We start from the raw sequence: 23,646 nt of genomic DNA, 5'->3' as shown, positions 1-23,646 counted from the left end.
TCTCCCTGTTAATTTATTGATACGTGTAATCTCCAGCTGACACTGAATCTAAGTACCTCTTCATGCAGTCTGAATAGATATGAAAATCAAGACCCTCCATGGCTGACAATCAATGTGACTCTGTCCCTGCCCCCACCCCACCATTTCCCCCATCCCAGCCCTGGCACTCAGAGCAGCCTTGTGCAAATCTGAGCTCCCCCCAGCCCAGGCTGCACCTCCAGCTTTCAGCTCCTTGGCTCCAACTCCCACCTGCTTTCCTTGGAGAAGGAGCTGCCCAAGACACAAAGGGATGTTCATTTGTAGTCAGCCAACAAAGCCAAGGGAAAGCACAGCTCCATCAAATGCAAAAGTCGTTCCTCTGCTGGATATTAAATCCACTTTGCACAGAAGACACTCTCAGAGGAATGGAAAACACTTTCTGTGCCCAGCACAGATCCCAAGGTCCCCCCAAACCCTCCCTGCCCCAATTCTGCCCAGATTTTCTCTTTGCACACACGAGTCACAGGCTGAATTCAGGAGCTCCCTCCATGCCCAGAGGGAGGAAAAGAGAGAAAGGAGATTAAGAACTCCCCTGTGCAGAGGCAAGGTCCAAGTGCAGCCCCTGCAGTGGGAACCACAACTCATCAGGTTTGTGTCCTTTGGGCTCAGGGCCTGGTGACACTCAGAGGCACAGGAAGGTTTCTTGCCAACAAATACAAGTTGAACATTTGAACAGTTTAATAACCATCACAGCTTTTACCTCAGCTCTTTGTGATGTCCCAGCAGCATCTGACATGTCCACCATCCCCAGGAGATCTCTATTCTAGAACAGTTTTAGACAGAGACATAAGAAAATGTAATTCTGTGATAGATATAATGACAATTAGGTTGTTGTCTAATGTGATATATATTTGAACATCAGAATGTTTGGACAATTCCCTAAAGTTCAAAGCATGAAACCATTCAGTTGAGAGGCACTTGAATGACTAGAGAGCATCTGAAGAAGGAAATCTGTGATCAATGGGAAGGTCATAGATCAGGCTGGTCGAGTGAAGAGATGTCCTTAGATGTGGCCATTTAAACATGAGAGCTGGAAACACTGGAAGGAAGAGGATCATGAAATATTAGACTAAATGTTGGTGACTAACATAGAGAAGAAGACTGATATTTTTTCCTGGAATCAGTACAAGAATCCAGTAGATCCAGAAAATTTGTGTTCCTTGTGGAAAAATATGCCATCTCCTAAAAGTACTCAAATGAGTCAGATAATAAAGATTTGCTTGTATATTAGGAAAGGAACAGGTATTAAAAACCTGTGCCCCTATCCAGGCAGACATCAGCTGTGTGCCCATGAACACGCAGCGCCACTTGTGCCCTGAGGTGCCCAGCTGGGATTGGATCTCTCAGAGAGCACCTGAGGGAGAGCAGAGCACCTTGCAAGCTGCAGGTTCCTGACAGACCCGCAGGGCTCCTGTCCCATCAACATCTGCTCTGCTCCAGTCTGAAACAGGGCCCAGCATGGTGCCGGGATCATCAGAGAGCTGAGGTGTGTGCTGGAATTCAATGCCCTCCCCATCCCGCAGCAGCCCTGCATTTCCCTCCTGCAGCCTTGGTCTCCAGCATAGCCATGGAGGCTCTTTGGGCTCTGGACTGTTGCTGCAGCCCCCAAGGGCAGCTGAGCTCTGCCTTTGGCACAGTCAGGCCTGGCCAGCACAGGCCATGCTCAGCAATTCCCTGTGTGTGCCTGGCCTTGCTGTCAGCCTCGGCAGCGGCTGCGTGGCCCCTTTGTGGCCCTGTGCTGGCACAGCCATGGTGGCCCAGCCCCTGTGCAGGCCCAGCCCAGGCCAGGAGCATTGCGGCTGGGAATGTCCCCTGTGCCATGGTGCCCACAGCAGCCTTGGGGCTCTGTGCCCCATGGCCTCCATGCTGGGCAGCCTTTGCCAGCTCCTGCAGAGCCCGGGGCACCGGTGGGGCTGCACAGACAGCCCTGCCCCGGGCTCTGCCGGCCTCCGGGCCAGCAGAGAGGCATCCAGGGCTGGCCATGGCCAAGAACAGGCCATGAGCCCCGGAGGAGGATGAAGCTGGGCCACAGCCAAACTCACCCCAGGCCAAAGCTGGGCTCAGCAGCCAGGGCTGCCAATGCATGGGCACAGAGGCTGGTGCTGACAAATGTCCTGGGCCCCCTCCCTGCTCTGTCTATGCCACCAAGGGCACAGAGCAGCCTCCTCTCTGGGCCACTTGCCTGTTTGCAATGCCTTGCACAGGATCTGGCCCTGCCCCACAAGGCCTGGCCTGAGTCCCGCCCCTGCACGCTCAGCCAGGCGGAGATGGACACTGATGGTTTCTGGGCCAGGCTCTCTGAGCCCAGCCCAGCTCCCTGCAAGCTCTGCCAGCTGCCCTGAGCTCTGGGCATCACCAAGGGCCTCTCCCTAGCCCGGCCGGCTCTGGCCCCACAGCTCTGCTGAGGCCAGGCTGCTCTGGGCACTGTCCCACGGCCTCAGCCCCTGGCAAGGGCACAGCAGCAGCTGCAGCTGCCACAGGACTCAGCCCCAGTATTGGGGAAGGTGCTTGGCCAAGGCCAAAGGAGGCTCCCTGGCTGCCCTGCTCCCCTCGGGCTGAGGTGCTGAGAGCTCTGCAGCCCCTGCTGCCATCCCATCTGCCCAGGGCCTTCAAGAGCCTCTGCCTTAGGGCCTTCAAGAGCTGCTCCTGCTCCAGGCTCAGGGCCCATGCCAAAGCTGGGGGAGCCACAAAGCTGTGCCCATTTCTGTTCATTGCTGCTCTAATGGGGATGGATCTTCAGCCACTTGGAGGACGATGATGAATTTTACTGCTCCAGAGGCCTCTTTGTTCTTGAGCTTCTCAGTTCAGGAATTCAGTTAGAAAAGGCTCATAAATATTTGTTCAAAATACCCAAACAAGACAAGTCTCTGGGAATCATTCAAGTTTTCAATTATTTCGTGGTTGATTAGTCACATTTCAGAAGTGTATTCAAAATGAATATACTAAATTGAAAACAATGAAGAGAGAACTGTTTTGTCCTGTTTAGTTGTCTTTTCCAGTTTTGGTTGATATCAGCAATGTCCAGTTTATATTGGCCCCCAACACCTTCTAATGCATTTTGAACAGATATGAAAATCAAGACTCCTCATGGCTGACAATCAATGCTGGTGTCCATGGCAACCACCCCTGGCAAGGGGTCTTAATGGAGCTGCCAAGGGACTGACCACAGCAACAGGGGGCTGGTGACAGTTGCCATGGAAACTGACCATAGCAACAGGGTCCTGGTGATGATTGCCATGGAAACTGACCATAGCAACAGGGTCCTGGTGGTGGTTGCCTGCTAAGGATCAGATTTGTCACAGGCCATCACAGGGGTTCCCTGGGGACTTTCCAAGAGTCTCCAGGCTGTTCCACAGCTGGAATGTCACAGGCAGAGACAGGGGCTCCATGGACACCTGCCAGGCATTTCTGGGGACTGTAAAGGGCCATGTGGTCAGAGGCAGTCACAGCCATTCCATGGTGACATTCCAGGGGACCTTGGGCTGCAAAGGCACCGATCTTTCACAGACACTCACAGGGGCTCCACGGTGACATCCCAGGAGTTCCCAGGCTGCCAAAGAGCCAGGCTGTCCCAGACACTCACAGGGGTTCATGTCATGGGCACAGTGAGACCTTTGGGCAAAATTTATTAGGGAAACTCCTGTTGGGTCACAGTGTGCAGAAAGGATTCCCAATAGCCCCCATAGATGCCCAAACATCACCATTGAATCAGAGATGACACAGACTCAGATCAGAAGGCTAAGGGCTAAAAGCCACCTGTTTATTCAATCCTCTTCTTTTATACCTTGCTTTGCTACAGGTGGACCTCACTGATCCTTTAATTAACACATTTCACATGATTGGCCAATTAAGACAACACCCTTCAGTAAACAATTTTATGGAAAAAAGCCAACTTATTCCAAACATTGTCAGCCAAGTGTTTCCTCAAAAATCCACTCAGATAACACCATTTATTGATGTTTGTTTTATGTTGGGCCTTTCTTGGGGATCCCTGGATGGGGGAATCCCTCCTGTAGCAGTTCTATGCCAGGTAAAAAGAGATGCATGGGACTTTTTCAGTCTTCAGCTTCTTGTTTATTGTTATCTTATCTAAAGTTTTACATTACTGTCCACACCAGGCCCAGTGCACTGGAAAAGCACTGCAAAATGACCCCAAAATGTACAGTTTCAAGCTCTATTAACATTGTCTCATCCAATAAACACTTGAAAGGTGCATTATTTCTACTTATCTACCAATAACTCATCCCTTGACTGTCCACATAACCTCTGCACTGTGCTTTCCTTGACCAATCACCTTGTGCTACTAACAGTGCAGAAAATAGAGCAGATGAAGAAGACAGGGACTACACCCCAATTCCTCCATCTTGCTTCCTATCTATACCATACTAATAACCCCAAAACCTAAATTTCTCACCCAAGGAACATAGTATAGTACTCTCTATTACCTATTTCACACTTTGGTAAATTCTAATCTATCTCAAAGTCTTGGAAGTTTTCTCCATGGGTGAAGTTGAAAGGCAGTGTTTCTCTGGGGGTCAGGACCCCTCAGAGCAGACAGAGAAATATTCCCTGTGTCTTGGATTCTGACACATTTAACCTAAAATCCCTTAACCCTTAATATGTCAAGTTGCCCAAAAATGTTCCAGGTAAGTAGGATTAGAAGGAGGAGAAAGAGAGAACAACAGAAAGACAGAAGATCCATAGAACAACACGCACATAGGTACCAACTGCTGGGGTTCCAGCATCGCGAAGAGAGGAACCACAGGAGAAGGCAGGATCCAGACCCTGGATGGCCCTCGTGCCCCAGCTTTTAACCTCCTGGGCCTTCATGGGCCTGCCCCTGGTGTGAGACTGCCAGTTGCATGTCCAATCGGAGCCATGGTAGGGACCAGCAGCTGGTGTGTGATTGATTGACAGCTCAGCCAATCAGAACTATGTTAGCACTGCCCGTACTGTGTGATTGACAGCTCTGCCAGGCCAGGGCTGGGGGCGGGCCTCTGTCCCACCACAAACCAAGGCCTGACCCGGCCCTGGCCCCACATGGGCATTCTGAGCATTCCAAGGTGTCTCGGGACATCGATCTCATCTAGCCTCTGACAGCAACCACTATGACAGTACAGAACCTCATGGAATCAAGGGTCAGTTGTGACTTCATGGTGCCTCATGGAATCAAGGAGACCATTGTGCAACTCAGGGGCAGTATGGATGCAAGGGTCAAAAATCAAACTCTGGGGCCCATAGAAAAAAGGAGCCATTGTGATACAGCAGTGCCGCATGGAGCCAAGGGAAACCTGTGACTCTGTTGGGTCTCATGAAACCAAGAAGCCATTGTGGCACTGCAAGACTTCATGGAATCAAGGAGAATACTGTGACAGTGCGGGGACCCATGAAATCAAGGAACCATGGAACAGGTCTGCCTGCTTTGCCTCCTGGGGGCTGTTAGACAGGTCCCACTGAATTTGACATGTCAAGGGCCACTTCTCATCTGACTGTGAAGCACTGGGTCTCCGTGCTTTCCTTCCTATGGAAAAGAGCTCTCTTTCTTGTCTAGGCTTCTATGCCTGAAATTAGGATTCCACCTCTAAAATTCCCTATATCCAAGGGTTTCTCCCAAGCAAAATCTGCCAATACAGTCAAGTGTGGCGAGACTCGGCCTCTGGTGACTGCTTCTCATCTGCCCTGGTGCTCGGTTGTTTCCTACATATGGAGACCATTGTGACAATGTGGGGAGCTGTGGAGCCAAAGGGCATTGTTACACTGTCGGAACTCGTGGAACCAAGGGAATCATTGTGACACTGTGAGTACCATGGATCCAAGGGGCCATTATGACACTGTGGAGTCTTGAGGAATTATGGGGGCCATTGTGACACTTTGAGGTCTTCTGAAATGCAGGGAACATTGTGACACTGCAGAGTACCATGGATCCAAGGGACCATTGTTACACTGTGGAGCCTCATGGAACCAAGGACATCACTGTGGTTCTGTTGGGCCGCATGGTCCCAAGGGGCCAATGTGAAGCCACGGGGCTTTGTGGAACCAAGAGACAATTGTAGCATTTCAGGGCCTCATGGAGCCAAAGGGTCATTGTGATCCTGCAGGGCACTGTGGATCCGTGGAGAAAATTGTGGCATTGCAAGGCCCCATGGAATCATGGAGACCATTGTGACATTGCAGGGCCTCACGGAACCAAAGGGCCATTGTGACCCTACAGGGCCTCATGGAGGGAGGGGGAATTGTGACACTATGGGAACTTGTGGAGCCAAGGGGATAATTGTGGTACCACTGGAGCCCATGGAACCAAGGGGCCATGGTGACACAGAGGAGTTTCATGGAATCAGTAGATCATTATGATAGCCTGGGCTTTTGGAACCATGGAGACCATTTAGATCCTTAAACACTTGTGCAAACCAAGGGCCATTATGACACCTGAGAGCATCATGGAAGCAAGAGAACCATTGTGGCACTGCAGGGCCCTGTGGAACCAAGGCAACATGAAATAGGTGTGGCTGGCATGGACTCCCAGGGTTCACCTGACAGGTCTGGCCGACCTTGGAATGTGGAAGGCCACTCCCATCTGCCCCTGAAACACTGAGGCTCTGGGCTTTCCTTTGTATAGAAAAGAACTGACCATCTTTTCCAGGTATCCATGGCCAAAACTTGGATTCTACCTCCAAATTTCTGTGTATCCAAGGAATACTGCCAGACAAAAGTTGCCAGGACAGACAGGTCCTGGTCTTTGACTCCCAAGTGCCAGAACTTACTAGTTTTGCAAACACTGGAAAGGGCTCTGTGCTTTTCTTTTTATGGAAGAAAAACATCCATCTTCTCCAGGCACAAATGTCTGAAATTAAGATTCCACATCCATAATTTCAAATACCCAAGGGTTGGTCCAAGCAAACATGCCAGGACAGACAGGTCAGGCTTGCCTTAGCCTTTGGTGGTTGCTACTCATCAGCTTCTGAAACATAGGGCTCCGTGGTTTCCTTCCTATGGAGACCAATGTGACATTTGGGAGCCTTGTGAAATGAAGGGGCCATTGTGAAACTGCAGAGCACCATGGATCCAAGGGACATTGTGACACTGTAGAGCCTCGAGGAACCAAGGACATCATTGTGGCTCTGTTGGGCTGCATGGTCCCAAGGGACCATTGCAAATCAGCAATGTGAGAGTTAGCCCAGCTGTAAGTCAGAGTCAGACAGATTTTACCCCTGAAGAACTGGGCGTGAGTTTCAAGTCCTAGGAGTCATTCTTTTAACTTAGTGTGAGCTTGAGAAGTCCCCCATAAGCCTTTAGTGTTGTTATGCTAAGTTGTCCAAGTTCTACTCCCCTATGGGTTTATTTGTTACTTATTTCTCCTATAGGCTATTGTTCTAGTTTTCAAGCCCCAAGTATCTATGTTGTTGATTCCTCCTTGACTCAGGTTTTAGGATCCTGCCCCTTGTACTGTGCTGGACTTCTCCATGTTTATTGTTTTTCACCCTGTTATTAAAGTTCCTTTTAAACAACTGCATTGATCCTGCTCCTTTTCATTTTCACCACCCTTGCCCTGAAGTCAGGGAACCAGAGAGGTTTATTGCAGCCACCTTCATTGTGACATTTGGCTCCCAAACAGGGACCATGGCATTCAGGGCTCCATGTGTCAGTCATGTCAGCTGGGGTTAGCTGATGCATAGGTCAGAGCTCCCTGGGATTTTGGATTGTTCCAGGCTCGGCAGATTCATTGTTACTTCAAGGGACCTTGGCCAGGATCAGCAGGGACAATGACGGTTTCACCTGCATAGGATTGCAGGTGGGTTTGGGGAAATGCAAGACATTCATTGCCCATTTAGTCACTGTGTTTTTACAGTATGCAACCATGTCCCATAATTAATTTGTAGTGTTCCTGTGGCTCTTCCCCATAAGGCAGAGAAAGAGAAAAATGGGAAGCCAGATGTCCAAAATAGAAAGCAGCATATATGGATGCTTTCATTCTCACTGATCGTGACAAAATATTTCCAAAGAACAAATTTAAATCAATCATGAGGTGGATCATTAACAATTTTCCAGATGCCTCTGCTGATGAAATCCATACCACTGAATTTTGGGACTCAGTGGGATTTAAACCATACAATTTTTGATCAAAAGGGACCCATTGCACCCTGCGTGCTCCCCATCTTCCACACCACACTTGACCAGCAAGCAGTGTGTTGAAAAATCATACCGTTGGTAACTCCTAACTCGGGACCTCCCTTCAAACCTGCCTTTCTCAAACCTTTAATGATGGTCCAAGAAGGCAATGGCCATGCTGCCTTATAGCATCATGCCCTGGAGACTCAAGACAGAACGAGCCAAAATATGGCTCAGGAGCCTGACCACCCTCCCTCCATCTTGGCTCCTCCACTTCCTGCTACCACAACTTTCACCTCTGCCCTGAAAAAAGCTCCAGACTCCAACCACACAACTGCGGGAAGCTCCAGACTCCAACCACACAACTGCGGGTCCTGCCTTCACTGTCAATCATTTCCTCTCCACCCTGGACCATGCCTCCAGTTAAGGAAGGAGACTGGCAAATAGCCTCAAAATTCCTCATTGTCCTGTTATGTTATGAAAAAAGGGGGGAGAATCCCAGGTATCAGCCACTGGTTTGCAGGGAAATCAAGGATCTTTGTTTCTAAAGACCATAGGAATGACATAGCTTGCTTTAATGATCTAATGAGGGCCATGTTTACAGCACATGTCTCAACCATGTATAATATAAAATGTTATGTTGTTGTCACTTACAGAATGCACCTGGTGGGAAGAGGGATGGAAGTGTTTATTATGCTAACAGCAATGAGTATGCAAATAATGAGGCAAGGGCGGAATTGACAATCAACCATCTAGCTGGAGAAGGACAACACAGCCTACCAGATGATCAAGCAGGAGGTATCGCCAGAGAAGTATTGAATGATATCAAAGAGATGGCTTTGAAAGCTTTAATCACATGGCAGCACCCTCAATTTGAAATACTTTGGATGGCTGCAGCTAAAACTTTAGGACCATTAGACCATCTTGGGTGCCTGTTAAGTAAGCAAACCAATGCTACCTCCCTCACAATGAGTGGTCTGCTCTCAGATATAGAGACCATCAGATATGCCACCTCTCCGAACAACGATAGAGTTTTTACTCTGGGCACATGGGCATGGCTGTGTAGACTCTGAGGGCATGTGGACTCTCTCCAGCCACAGAGAGTCAATCCACAAGAGCATTCAGGTACTGAAGGAACGGTTCAAGAAGTTTCAAGTGGAAGACAAAGACTGGGTAAAACAACTCTTCAAATCCAAGGGACTAAAGGATTGGATGATGTCTAGCTAAAACAGGATATTTAATTTTCTTAATTGTTGTTGTATTGTTAATTCTCTCATGTTTGTTTAGATGCTTTTAGAAAGTCTTACAAAATTCTTTCAGTTCCATCTTTGTTGTAAAACAGAAAGCGGGAAGATACCCAACACAGGCTCCTCATGGACACCTTGGACAACAGAACTGGAGGCCAGGATGGCACAAAAACCTCTCAGACACTCAATTTTGGAAGGAAATTCCTTAAAAGTACCTAAAAGTATACTTAAATCCATAAAGTACCTTAAAAACCTTGAGTATGTCAAGGCATTAATGAGCCCCACTGAGTGTCATTACAAAGCTCTCTAGGGACTCAAAAAAATAGATAACTGGGGCCATGATTGCAAAACCTCTCACACAGTGTGTATCAAAAGGGAAAAACCAAGTACCTGAAAATAACTGAAGTAACCTGTAGTATTAATGAGCCCCACTGAGTGTTGTTACTGACAAAGCCTCTCCAGGGAATAATTACTGCAGATAATTGGAGGCCATGAGTGCACAAACTTCTCAGAGACTCAAAGGCAAAAGCCAAACCCAAAGTCCTTTGAAAAACCTGCAGTCCCTACAGGGAGAATTAAGGAGCCCCCAAGGGCATTCCTGAGCAAGGCTCCCCAGGGACTCCTTCCAGCAGATCCTTGAGGCCACTGGGATGTGGGCTAGGGGGGATGCTGAGGGCAGGACAAGGGGCTGACAGTGCCCAGCCTGGCTGGGACTGTGCCAGGAGACCTCAGGGCCTCAGGACAAGGTGTCTCCTCACAGCCCTTGGTGGCACAGACCCTCCTGCTCCCCAGGGCCCCAACACTTGGCTTCTCTTTGTCCCCACCTGTCATCACTGTCTCTAGTTCTCTGCTCTGCCTGGGGCCTGGGGACACTTTCTCAGTTGTCTCCCTCAGTGGGACCCATTAAAAGTCCAAGAAACTTTGGAGTTGGATTCTGACTTGGAGTTCTGGAGAGGTTTCTTCAAGCCACCTCTCAGGGACTGATGTTCAGGGCCTGAGCACAAAGCCCCAGAGGCTCATTAAAGTCCTGGTGCTGTGTCTGTGCTGCAGAGTTGGGCTGGGCTCCTGGCACAGAGGCAGCTCCTGGTAACCAAGAGGAGCCTCAAAAGCACATTTCTCTTGATGTGCAGCTCTTCTCCCAGCCCAGCAGGGCTAGGGCACTGCCTGCAGCCACCCCAGCCCCAGCACAGAGGCATAGAGAGCTTCAATCAGTCAGGACTGGGAAGGTGCTGAGAAGTGCCTGGGGCATAATCACTGCCAGCCCTTGGCAAAGGAACCCCTGGCTGCAGGACAATGCAACTGCAGCTCCTGGAGCCATCTCCTGAAGCTGGAACATCCCAATGCCTACAGACACTGTGAGTACATTCTCTGATTGTCTCTTGTGCACAGCAGCCAGGGGTGCCCAGGGCTGTCCTGCAGAGCAGGGTCCTGCAGCCCAGGGCGCTGTGCTGGGGCAGGGACTCTGCTGCCTGCCAGGGACAGCTCTCAGCCAGCCCTGGCAGCTGCTCCCAGCATGGGGGGACAAGATCTGGGTGGGAGGAGACAGCTGGTAAGGCTTGGAAGTGTTCTCCTTGTGTGGTGATGATGCTGCATTGTCCAGGACTGCTCCCATCTTGGCATTTAACTGCAGAACATTTCCAAGTGCATTATACAGGGAGCACAGCAAGGCAGGGGCTGCATAAAAGGGAAAACTTTATTAATCTACTGCTTTGGGTTGCTGGGATGGAAAATTGCACGTAGATATTCATCTCTCAGTTCATGTTTAGAAAAAATAAAAAATTTTATCTCAGCCCTGAATAAAGCAGGCAGTGACAGAAATCAGCACAGGACCCCTCACAGGCAGTGTCAATGTCAAACATTTCCAGCCTCCTCAGGGTTGCACTGATATTGCCATCAGAGCCTGCAGAGCCAGAGCTGTCCCTGGGCAGTGCCAGAGCTGGGAGGTGTCTGCAGGGCAGAGCCCCCAAGGCTGGACTGGGCTCTGGCAGCACTGGCAGGGCCCAGCCCTGGGCACAGGGAAGCAGCTGCTGGCAGGGACAGCTCCAGGCAGCAGAGCCCTGGGAGGGCAGTGGGGGAAAAGTGCCCCGAGGCTGTGCTGGGATATTTCAAGTCCTCTCCAAACCCAACTATTCCATGATCACTTTTCTTACAGATCCCCATGCCAAGACAAAGAAAATGTCCAACAGCAGCTCCATCAGGCACTTCCTCCTGCTGGCATTGGCAGACATGCGGCAGCTGCAGCTCCTGCACTTCTGCCTCTTGCTGGGCATCTCCCTGGCTGCCCTCCTGGGCAACGGCCTCATCATCAGCGCCGTACCCTGTGGCCACCACCTGCACACGCCCGTGTTCTTCTTCCTGCTCAACCTGGCCCTCAGCGACCTGGGCTTCATCTGCACCACTGTCCCCAAAGCCATGCACAATTCCCTCTGGGACACCAGGAACATCACCTACACAGGATGTGCTGCACAGCTCTTTTTCTTTCTGTTCTTCATCTCAGCAGATCTTTCCCTTCTGACCGTCATGTGCTATGACCGCTATGTGTCCATCCGCAAACCCCTGCACTACGGGACCCTCCTGGGCAGCAGAGCTTGTGCCCATATGGCAGCAGCTGCCTGGGCCAGTGCCTTTCTCTATTCACTGCTGCACACAGCCAATATATTTTCCCTGCCCCTGTGCCAGGGCAATGCCCTGGGCCAGTTCTTCTGTTAAATCCCACAGATCCTGAAGCTTTCCTGCTACAAATCCTACCTCAGGGAACTTGGGCTTCTTGTGCTAAATGCTCTTCTATTCTTTGCTTGTTTTGTGTTCATTGTTTTCTCCTATGTGCAGATCTTCAGGGCTGTGCTGAGGATCCCCTCTGAGCAGGGACGGCACAAAGCCTTTTCCACCTGCCTCCCTCACCTGGCCGTGGTCTCCCTGTTTCTCAGCACTGGGTTTTTTGCCTACCTGAAGCCCCCCTCCATCTCCTCCAAATCCCTGGATCTGGCCCTGTCAATTCTGTACTCAGTGGTGCCTCCAGCCCTGAACCCACTCATCTACAGCCTGAGGAACCAGGAGCTCAAGGCTGAAGTGTGGAGACTGATGACTGGATGCTTTCAGGAACATTAATTTGATGGCCAATTGCTGCAAACCACTTGTAATAGAAGTCATCTTATTGTTGGTTTGACTCTAGGTTTTTTTTTTTCCTTTATATTAGTTTTCTCATATTGTCCACAAAGAAATGTCTTTGTTTGTGCCATTTCTCATTTTGTTTCTCTCCAACTTCCCTGTGGCCACGGACTTTGTCAATGAGGGGCTGCGTTCTGGGTGACTTTAAAGGAAATAAAGGATGTCCCAGCCACGTTTTCTGCAGAGATGCCCTTGTGTTGCCTTCTCTGGAGCTGCAGCAGCAATGTCTGTGTGCAGAGCTGGGGGCAGATCAGTGCTGGCCCAGCAGCTGTGCCCAGCAGCAGCAGCACTTGGTGTTGCCAGTGCTGCTGCCGTGGCCCTGCCCTGCTGCCCTGGTGGCCCTGGTGTTGCTGCAGGGCCTGAGTGCTCTTGGGGCCGGGCACAGCCCTGGGGGTGGCAGTGCCGGGGCTGCAGCAGGGACAGGCCAAGTAATATAAATAATTTGTATTATAAATCATATTGGATAGTTCTTTTGGATTTGTCCTTTTTTCTTTTTTTTCCTGTGTTTTAATTTTTTATTATTGTCCACAAAGTAAAACCATTGTTTGTGCCATTTCTCATTTTGTTTCTCTGCACCTTCCCTGTGTACACAGACTGTGTCAATGAGGGGCTGTGCTCTTGGTGTCTTTAAAGGAGCTAAATGATCTCCCAGCAAAGTTTTCTGCAGTGATCCCCTTGTGTTCCCTTCTCTGGAGCTGTAGCAGCAATGTCTGAGTGCAGAGCGTGGGCCAGATCAGTGCTGAGTCTATCAGCTCTGATCCTGCTGGCCACACCATTCCTGATCCAGGCCAGGAGCCATTGGCCACCTGGGCACACTGCTGCCTCATGCCCAGCCTGCTGTCCAACAGTGCTGCAGGTCCCTTTCTGTCTGGCTGCTGTCCAGCCACTCTGTCCCCAGCCTGTAGCGCTGCAGGAGTTATTGTGGCCAAAGTGCAGGACCTGGCACTTGGACTTGTTCAACCTCACCTTGTTGGATTTGGGCCCTGGATCCAGCCTGTCCAGGTCCCTGTGCAGAGCCCTCCTACCCTCCAGCAGATCAACATTCACACCCAGCTTGGCGCCATCTGCAAATTTGCTGATGCTGGACTCAGTCTCCTCATGCAGATCATCAGTGCAGATATTGAAGTCCACGCTGGCTGGCTCTGACCCCTCGGCCATCCTGTGGGCACCCTGTGATGGCACTCAGGGTGATCTGTTCCATAACCTTGCCGGGCACCCAGGTCAGGCTGACAGGCTGGAGTTCCCCAGCTCCTCCTTCCAGACCTTCTTGGGGATGGGCTCACATTGGCACCTCCAGTCCTCTGGGGCCTCCCCACTGAGCCAGCACTGATGGTAAATGATGGAGAGCAGCTTGGGGAGCCCATCCACCAGCTCCCCCACCCCCCTAGCATGGATCCCATCTAGTCCCAGAGACACCTGTGAGCATCTGAGAGGACCAGCAGGTCACCAACTTCTTCCTTGTAGATTACAGGGGCTGTTCTGCTCCCTGTGCTCCCTGTGCCCATCTACCAGTTCAGGAGAACGCTTGTCCTGAGGAAATCCTGTGCTAATATTGAAAATTGAGAGAAACAAGGTGTTAAGTAGCTTAGCCTTTTCTTTATCTTTAGTTACTGTATTCTCCACTGCATCCAAAAAAGAGTAGATGTTCTCCTTATCCCATGCTTTGCTATTAATTTATTTGTAATAACTTTTTTTATTATTTTTTACAGAAGAGGCCAGGTAATACTCTAATTGAGCTTTCGCCCCTCAACTTTTCTTTCTGCGTGACCAAATAACATTCTTAAACACTTCCTAAGTTTCATGACCTTCTGTCAAAAGTTGCGTTCTCTTTTTTCCCCTGAGTTCCCATAAAAGCTCCACAGGCAGCCAGGCCAGTCATTTTCCTCACCAGCTCATCTTCTGCCACACTGGGACAGGCTGCTCCTTCCCCCTTAAGATTACTTTATTGACATGCGTCCATGTTCCCAGTCCCTTTGTTTTTAAGGGCTGTTTCTCTTTCAAAAAATCAGTATTTATTTGGTACTCCCCAATTCTGCATCCTAAACAGGTCAAAGTCTGCCCTTCCTAATTCCAGTGTGGAAGTTTGGTAGCTGCCACTCCTTCTTTCACCGAACATTGAAAACTTGATTATTCATGGTCACAGGCAGCCTCTGAGCCCCACATCTGCCACCAGCCCTTCTTTGTTTGTGAACAGCAGGAGATAGATCTGTCCTTGGCAGTGGAAGTGTTACCAAAAATTCGGTAAAACAGAAAAATCCTTAACCCCAGTATAGCATTAAGAAGCAGCATTCTTTATTCAGCTGGATGCACTGAGGATAGCTCCTCCCAAAGCCGTGCAGGCTGAGTGCAGGAAAGTTTCTGTTTATATTCTGTATATTGCACACATATTCATTGATTTTCCCAGACTAAGCATAAATATGATAATAATTTCCCCAAAATCATTAACATATTTCCCCTCCCCTTTTCCCATGTGTTCTTCTGTCCTGGGGTCTCTCTGGTGGTCCCTGGTCGTTGTGGACCCCAATGTTCCAGTGGGGCAGGCAGAGCTGGCAGGAGGCTGGTAAACTTTTTGTTCCTCTTCTCACACAATGGGCATTGTGTGGTTTCCATAGGCCTGGGGTTTTGGAGAACAAGCTCCAGGTGTGAGCTCACCTGGTGTAGATAATTGATCATCTGGTAACATGAGGTGATAGAGTGGGCTCTGACATCAGAGAGTGGAGGATAGGATGTCATGGAGAAGCTAGAGCATCATAAATTGCATTTATGACATCACAGAGCAAGCTGTGACAGCACAGGGCAGCAGTCTGACATCACAGAGCAGATGATGACATCACAGATTTGGCTGCAACATCAGAGACCAGTTGTGTGAAATTAGAGAATGGGCTGTGACATCACAGAGAAGGCTGTGACATGACAGAACAGGCTGTGACATCATAGAGTGTTGCCGCCACTACAGGGCTATGGTGTGGTGTCCTGGGTCGAGCATGGCTCTCTGGCAGCACCCCTGCCACACGGACCAAGACACGCTGACACCAATGTGGTGGACAGTGAAATGGCGTTTATTAACTGCCAACAGGGGTAATTTATAACAGGGGGTAACGGCAGGGCAACGGTAAAGGGAGAGGGGTTAGGCGTAATATCGCGAGATCTCCCAGATAACACAATATAGTAAACCCACATTCCCCCCCTCCCTTCATGACCTATTAAAAACATAGGAAACGGTAACGTTAAAACTGCCTAGTGGGACAGTAAGAAACTTGTAACTGCAACAAAACAAACAACTGTAGCAACTTTTAACAAACTTGTGAGTGTAAATATTTAACAAATGAAAAGTTAAACAATGTAACGCACACAAAAAAACTAATTATCTCTAACTGGTTTTCTAAGAAAAAAAAATATGAACTTATTTAAAACACGGTGATCTGTCAGGGGGCTGATTGAACTGTGACTTCGGGCATTCTTGCAGGACTTCCTCAGCTTATGCGTTGTCATCATAGCACCAAATTGTCCTCCCAGAATCTGTAATCTCTTTGACTTTAAAACCAGGGTGTTTTGGAGAGCCCATGTCTGGACTCATGTTCTCCCCAAAACACCCTTTGGACCCCTTGGCACAGCAAAAGTTCTGGGTTGACTGGTATTCCATCTAAGTAGAGTCAGAACTTGGCCAGAGTTCCAACTCCACTTGACGGATACTGTTGGGAAATTTTGGAGACTAGAGAATGGAAAAGTACAAAGCCGTGGCTAATTCCAAGTCCTGCACCCGTGAGATAGCGTGTTCTTGGGCCTAGCTGTAGTAGGATAACAAATAGTGAAAGAGACATGAGAAAAGAGAGATGTAACCCCTAAGGAATGAGGAAGAGTTCATGGTATAGTTTAACCAATAGATTGCTTGGCTTACAGAATATTAATAAGCTTATTATTTGCTGTATAAGTGTTTGATGCTTTCTTCAATAAACGGGACCTGTGATGAACCATCTGGTGTCCTGGTCTCCTTCCATGACAGGATACCACTTGGGGTAAGTGCTGAGTTCTTTTTCTCTTTCCCCCAGTTCTTCTTTGCACCAGCCTCTCACTGGGTTTTTTCACGACCCCGATGTAATCTGCCATCAGGCTGCTTGATGACTCGGCACTGCCTTCTGGGAGTGGAGGTTCCTTCATGCAGGCCATGGGGATGTCTGAGGGTCCAGTCCTGCAAAATAAGCTTTTCAGATTTCATTAGTCTTTTCCCTGAAGGTCTGGTTTTATTGATTTGAGTGGGCACCATTTGATTTTACTGTCTTTCTTTATGGCTGCGTACCCTCGCCCTGCGAGTACCAGCCTCCTACCTGTTTCCCACTCTCCTAGTTCATTTTTCACTGTCAAGTACAAAGTCTCTGTACTTCTGTCTCTTGGAGGTACTGGTGAATGTCTTCTGCATACTCCCCCACAGTCAGAGTTACAACAGCTTCCATGTGATCCTCTGGCTGGGATTGGAAGGATTTTCAAGGACAGTGGGAATATATTGTTCTATTCAGGAAACTGGATGCTAGACACATGTTGTTTGCAGCTTATATGGACTGCAAATGGTAAAACACTCTGCAAGCATTTACCCAGTGCTTCCATTACTCAGACAGCCTTGGTATTAGCTTGTCCTAGCTTGTGGATCTTCTTAGTTCTTCCACTCATCTGATTCAGAGGTCTAGTTTTACTACAATACGTTCACAGCAAGAATAGTAAAGAAACTGGAGTCCATACTGAGGTTCAGGTTACTGATTTTGTGTCAATGCTGGCAACAGCACAGCCCTGCAGAGCTGAACTCTCAGAGAGAAGTCTGGGTGGCTTCTGTAGCAGTACCTGAAATCAGTTCACTTGGGAGCTCCAAGTCCACCCTCTGCCTGCCTGGGCATGTCCCACTTTGTGCATTTGGGCCCCTACCTTCTGTCTAGGCAGTTCACAGATGTCTAAGGAAGTACCTAAATGCCTCCTAACCTTCCTGGGTGAACCATCAGGCATGTTCAGAATATGTCCGACACGCTGGACCAGGAAAATATAGAAGTAACTATTTACATTCAGAAGCAATTATTCACCATCCTTGTGGCAGCCAACCAGTTTGATCACCATCCTAGATACTCCCCTCCTTGAAGAGACTGAGTCTATAGCTCCTGGTGACAAATCCCTCTGGCTTGAGGTTAGATGTCTGAAGCTTTTCCACAGGAAATCACAAACAATTCACATTTTTTGAGTTAACATTCGTTGTTTCACCCTCTTGCTGCTTCTTGGCTGTTTTCTTTCCTCCAGGAACTTCACTGATGGGCACAGGGCTGACAGGTGGGAGAGGTTAAGCTCAGCAGGCTCAAGTGGAAAGAGTTAAATGGCTTCAGCTGGACCATGTGTGCCTCTGGGAAAAGAATCTGATTGAGTCAAGCTAAAAGTGCTCTCGCTGGGAGCATTGGGTGGTCAGGGCTCCAAGTGCTTGACTGAACCACTGTTGTGAGGAGCAAAGGTGGGCAGGGCTCATCTTCATCCACAAAGTCACTACAGGGTGGACTCAGCAGGTTTCTTTGTTTTCTCCACATCACTGAGATTTGTGAAATGTTTGCATCCAGGCCCCTTATTTCCTATTCCTTGTTCTGCCTGATTCACACATGATGCATTTTATTGTGGTGGACACCAGCCATGAGGTGGCTTTCCACAGCAGCTGGACTACTTCACAAAGAGAGAGAAGGATTTGTGCTACCACAGGGAAAACAAAGGAGGAAAGTGCACCTCTATCTGCTAACAAAGAGAGTGATTACCCATAAAGTCTTAGACTCTCCTTTAAGGACTACAAGTCATACATATTTACATAATCTGTATTTCATTAGCATCTAGAGTTCCTAACAGGGTTGGTCTCTAATATTCTAGTCAAGGTATTCATTTGTTGAGGGTCAGTCCCTAAGAGTTCACAATTTAAAAAAGAAAACACAGCAGTCAGGGAAGGACGGAGGTCTTACAATGTATATGTGTTCAAACCATTATCCCTTTTCCACTTTGTGTGACTTTCACTTATATTTATATGGCTTTGTCTCTCCCATTTTGTGGTGAGCTGAAGGGCTCTGTACACACCAGAACAACCAAACTTTTTCTAATATCTACCATCATGCAGGTATTATTTCTGAAGGGCATTAAAATGATACTCATGACATACTGAAACTGTTCTTTGTGTCAACATAAGCAGACTCTAAATGGGGTGCATAAACTGAGCCATGTTACATTTTGCATTTGAAAGATTTACGGTGCTAAGCATGCAAACTATCCCAGATCTGCAAAGAGCACTAAAATTAGGTTCTGTTCTTGGACTATGTTCTGAAGATGTCTGCCCATCTGTTTTATCAAAAGACTGAACATTGTAAGCTCATAGTTTTGCTGGTCCAGAAAGTCTTCCAGTATTTGGAGGATTAGGGAAAAATCTTCCTTGTCTTTGAGCTGGATGAGCTGGATCAGCATAAGCCTCACCTGGTGGAGACAGAATTATCCTGTGTTCTCTTTCCCAAGGAGGAGACAGGGATCCAGTATCTGATGGTGGTCTGTGGGGATCAGTTAATCTATCAGAATCCAGCTCTCCTCTTTCACTTCCAGCTTCATACATGGCAGCTGGTCCTCTGGATCCTCTTCCTCCTCCTCCACCTGGAAACATAGGTGAAAGCCTTAAAGGACCTTCCAATAAAGTTGGAGCAGTTTCAGCTGCTCGGGCTGTCAGCCAATTATCATGAGCTTTTTTCTCATGTGAAGTAATCTGATTCTCATAAGAACGAATGGTTCTCTCCAGCTCTTCTTCCAGGTCCTTTGCTTGCTCTCTGTAGCTGTTAAGTTTTTCAGCAGCATGAATAATTTTTTCATCTACTTTAGAAAGCTTTTCTTCCTTCTGTGGACTCTCCCTCTCTTCTACTGTCAACTTCCTGTGTAGTTTCATTTCATTTTCTTGATAAAGGTCATTCATTACTTTAAGTTTCTGCTGAAGCTTATGAACTTCGCTTTCAAAAGATTCATTCTCAGACTGCAAGGAAGCTTGCTGGCTTTGGAGCGTTTCTATGCATTCCATAAGTTCTTCTTTAGCTTTATTTTCATCAGACACTTTTGAATGCACTTGGTCTCTTTCTGCTTCCATGGTCTTTAAACAAGCATTTAACTTTGCAGCATAGATCAATTTTTTTACTGTTCATTTTTGTTCATCATCTAAGTGCTCTCCATTCTCTGTTTCCCCCTTTATATCTGTGTCCCAGTGGTTGTCTTCAGTGTCACCATCTTCCTGTATTGCTGAACTCCAGTCTTTCATGTTCAGTATATATTGTGTCAGTGACTTGATTTGGCTCTCTATTTTTCAAAACTTCTTCTACATCTGTTTTAGAAGACTCAAACATCTTTGTTTCTTCATTTAGTTCACTAAATTGTTCACCCCATCCTTCAGCTTCTTGTAAAAGCTGTTTCTCACTTTCCTGGAGATGGCTGTTTTCATCTACTGCATCTTGAACAGATGTCTTGAGTCTCTCAGTACTAATCTGATACACTTTTAGGGTGGACTTGGCCTCATCAATTTGTGAATGGATAGATTTTCTTCATTCTCTGAAGACTCCACTTTCTCCTGAATTTCAGCTACCAAGGTATCATTTCCCGACTGCTTCGATTTTTCTTCTTCCAGTTCGTGAGGGGGGTTTGTTCCTTGACCCAAACAGGAGGACTGCGGTGGCTACCCTTATGTGCCCTCACTCCCTCTTCCTCTGTATCAGAAGAGCCAGAATAAGAATCGGGATCAGCAGCGGACCGCTTAGGAAAACACTCATCCCAGTCCGAGTCCAAATCAGTCCCAGAACTCAACTGACTGGTGACTTCCAGGTTCCCGAACCTTCCTTCTGCCTTAGCCCCGGGCCGCTCTCTGCCTCTAAGCTCGCCCCGCCTCCTGCTGTAATGCGGTCTCCGACTGAACACACTCAGAGCAACGTCAGCTTTCCCTCCGTGCTCCTTCCCTCTGTAGTGCCCGCGCATGCCTGTGTTAACTTGCAGCCCTCCAGTATCTCCGCCGATCGCGGCCGCGGCCGCGTCTGTGTTCTCCCCTTTCAAGGGCTCGCCACTCCGCGGGCGCGCAGGGCAGAGGCCCCGCCCAGGCCCCCTCAGAGCGGCGCCCCCCCCCTTTTCGGGGGCCGGCCCCTCCGCAGCATGCAGGGCGGAGGCCCCGCCCAGGCTCCCTCGGAGCCCGAATCAATGGCAGCCCCGCTCCGCGGTCCCAGCTTATCGGCTGGGCTCCGCGCCCTTGGGCTAACGGCCCCGCACGGCACTTCTGAATCAACGGCTGCCGCTCGGGCTTCCTCCAGCAGCCCGTCCCAAAATGATCTTTTTTTCTCTACCCGGGGGTGTTCCCGCGGCTGCAAATTACCACCCTCTGTGGACTCATAATCACCCACATCCTGATGGGGCCCATCCCGCAAGCAGTCCTGGGCGGCCCCCAACTCTCCCCTCTCCTGCCCAAGAGCCTGCATAACACTGTCCCATAATTTAAAAATGACCTTAAAAAGTGACTCCATTCTCTCCCTCACTGGTCCCTCGGCGTGAGCCCTCCTCTTTCGCTAGCCTGGTGTGAGCCTTTCTCATGCGCCAATCATGACGCGAGCCTTACTCTTCCGTCGGCTGCAGCGAGAGCTCTTCTCCTTCGCCGATTCTCCGGCGTGAGCCTTCCTCCTTCGTCAGTCCTCTGGCGCAAGACCTCCTCCTCCGCCAGTCCCTAGCGTGAGCCTTCCTCTTTTGCCGAGCTCCCAATGGGAGATTTTCCCCCTTTTGTTGGTCCTCCGGGAGTGTCCTCCCCGTCGGAGACAGTCCCGCTGCTCCGGTTGCCATTCCCTCGCCCAGGCGATTCCCGCTCCCGGGTTCAATCCCGGGTTCCCAGCACCACTTGTTGCCGCCACTACAGGGGCTATAGTGTGGTGTCCCGGGTCGAGCACGGCTCTGTGGCAGCACCCCTGCCACACGGACCAAGACACGCTGACACCAATGTGGTGGACAGTGAAATGGCCTTTGCTAACTGCCAACAGGGGTAATTTCTAACAGGGGGGAATGGCAGGGCAACAGTAAAGGGAGAGGGGTAGGCGTAATATCGCGAGATCTCCCAGATAACACGATATCTTAAGCCCACAACAGAGAGGCTGTGTGACATCCCAGCAGGGCTGTGTCAGGTCACTGGGTTGGTCACTTCGCCCCAGCTCCCCCTCACAGTTTCTCCCAACAAGTCCAATGCTGTTCATGCCCAGCAGGGTCCCTGTCCCCCGGGATTCCCCTGGCCCACCTGGAGCCACAGCCTCCACCAAAGGATGTTCCACAGGATCCACCCCAGAGCCTGACATGGGGACAAGGGGCCAGGGCTGTGTGACCAGGACATCAAGGACGTGGATTATCCTGGTCACTGAGACCTGTTTTGGGTTGGCCAGGGCAGGAAAGATGTCTGGCAGCTGGAGCAGGGTCTGGGAAGGGCCTCCAAGGTGGGGCTGGAGCCCTTGGGCTGTGAGCAGAGGCTGAGGGAGCTGGGCTTGTCCAGCCTGGAGCAGGGAAGCCTGAGGGGCTCCTCACGCCAGCTTGGCAATGCCAGTGAGGAGGGGATGGAGAACACAGAGCCAGACTCTTGACAGGGGGCTGGGGGGAAACAAGAGCCAATGGGTGGAAGGGGAAAGAGGAGACATCAGCCAGGACATGAGGAGATGAAATGAGTCAGACTGGTTTCAGCATTTCCTCAACACCAAGAGCAGCCTGACCTCCCTTTCTCCATCCACCCCTGACAGCTTTGCAAATCGGGAATTGTTTGAGCTGCTCTGCACCCAATCTAGGTGAGCATCCTGATAGAAGAACTTAATTGTGTTTACATCAATCATAGAACCATGTTTGTATAAATAATTCTGGTATGGAAATCACTTGTGGATGGTGGACTCATCAGATACTGCTGGGGTGTTGTACATAGCTCAGGGAAGAGTGTGATTGATATTAAATTTTGTCCTGTTCCACTATGATCTGTTGGCCATGAAGAGAAACTTTCTGTGCCTCTGAGTCTCACCAGTTCCTGATCCCAAAAGGACACAAACATGATGAGTTGTGATTCCCACTCCAGTGGTGGAACTTGGACCTCCTTCCATAGACAGAGCAGAGCTCCCTTGTCCCAGAAAAAGCCTGGCAAAGGAGGGATGAAGGAAAACAGACAGGCTGATTTTTATATCTATTCAAACTGCATGAGGAGGTAGTTGGTTTCAGTGTCATTTGGAGATTGCACTTATCAATTTATTAACAGGGGAAAAAAACCTAAACAGGACCTGAAAAATCTATTCTTGCTGTCTTTTTAAATAGAATAGATTCAGTTTGAATACACTTATGAAATCTGTCTAATTAACCAAAAATTATTGGAAAATTAAAATAAAATGATTCCCAGAGGCTTGGCTCGTTCAGCTGTTCTGAATGTTAATGAACCTTGGGACACTGAATTGCTGCACTGATGAGCTGAAGGCTGAACAAGCCTGTGGAGCAGGAAAATTCAGCAGCAGCTTCCAAGTTGCTGAGAATGTCAGCAGCCCCCACTGAGGCCATCCCTGCCCAGAGACCGTGGGGGAATGGGCAGACAAGGAGAGCGTCCCTGGGGCTGGGGCAGCACAACTCAGAGGCAGCAGCGGCTCCAGCTGGGAAATGGAGTGTGGAATGTGGCTGGGAAAGCCCTGCCTGGGCTGTGCCAAGCAGGACACACAAGCCCTGACCCTCATCCCGCAAACAATTTTTTCAAGGTGACATTTCAAAGGAATTGCATTTGTTTGTCCTCTGAGTTGGACTCCCTGGAGAAATAACAACAAGAGATTCTCAGGAGCTCAAAAGAACTAAACAGCCTTTACTGGGTATTTTAGAAAATCAGAGAAACTTTGGCAAAGGGTTTACTATGACATCGTAGTGGTTTTGGTTTGATAATTTAAAATTTTTCTATTTTTGAGATTTCTTAATTATTGTATTGATGAGTGTTGTGGGTTTTAGTATCGGGTTAATATTTATTTATTTATTTATTTTGTTGTGAGATTGGATTAAGAGAAAGGTAAAATATGCCAAAAATTTA

At 49.0% G+C, this 23,646-nt stretch overlaps 1 pseudogene; it reads right to left on the bottom strand.

Moving 5' to 3' along the window:
- Positions 1 to 18,759: 18,759 nt before the first annotated feature.
- LOC134425972 (cTAGE family member 2-like) lies at positions 18,760 to 21,164 on the bottom strand (annotated as a pseudogene).
- Positions 21,165 to 23,646: the final 2,482 nt, after the last annotated feature.

Source organism: Melospiza melodia, chromosome 17 (assembly GCF_035770615.1).
Source record: "Melospiza melodia melodia isolate bMelMel2 chromosome 17, bMelMel2.pri, whole genome shotgun sequence".
In the NCBI taxonomy this organism is placed as follows: Eukaryota; Metazoa; Chordata; class Aves; order Passeriformes; family Passerellidae; genus Melospiza; species Melospiza melodia.
This window is presented reverse-complemented; position numbering and strand designations above follow the sequence as displayed.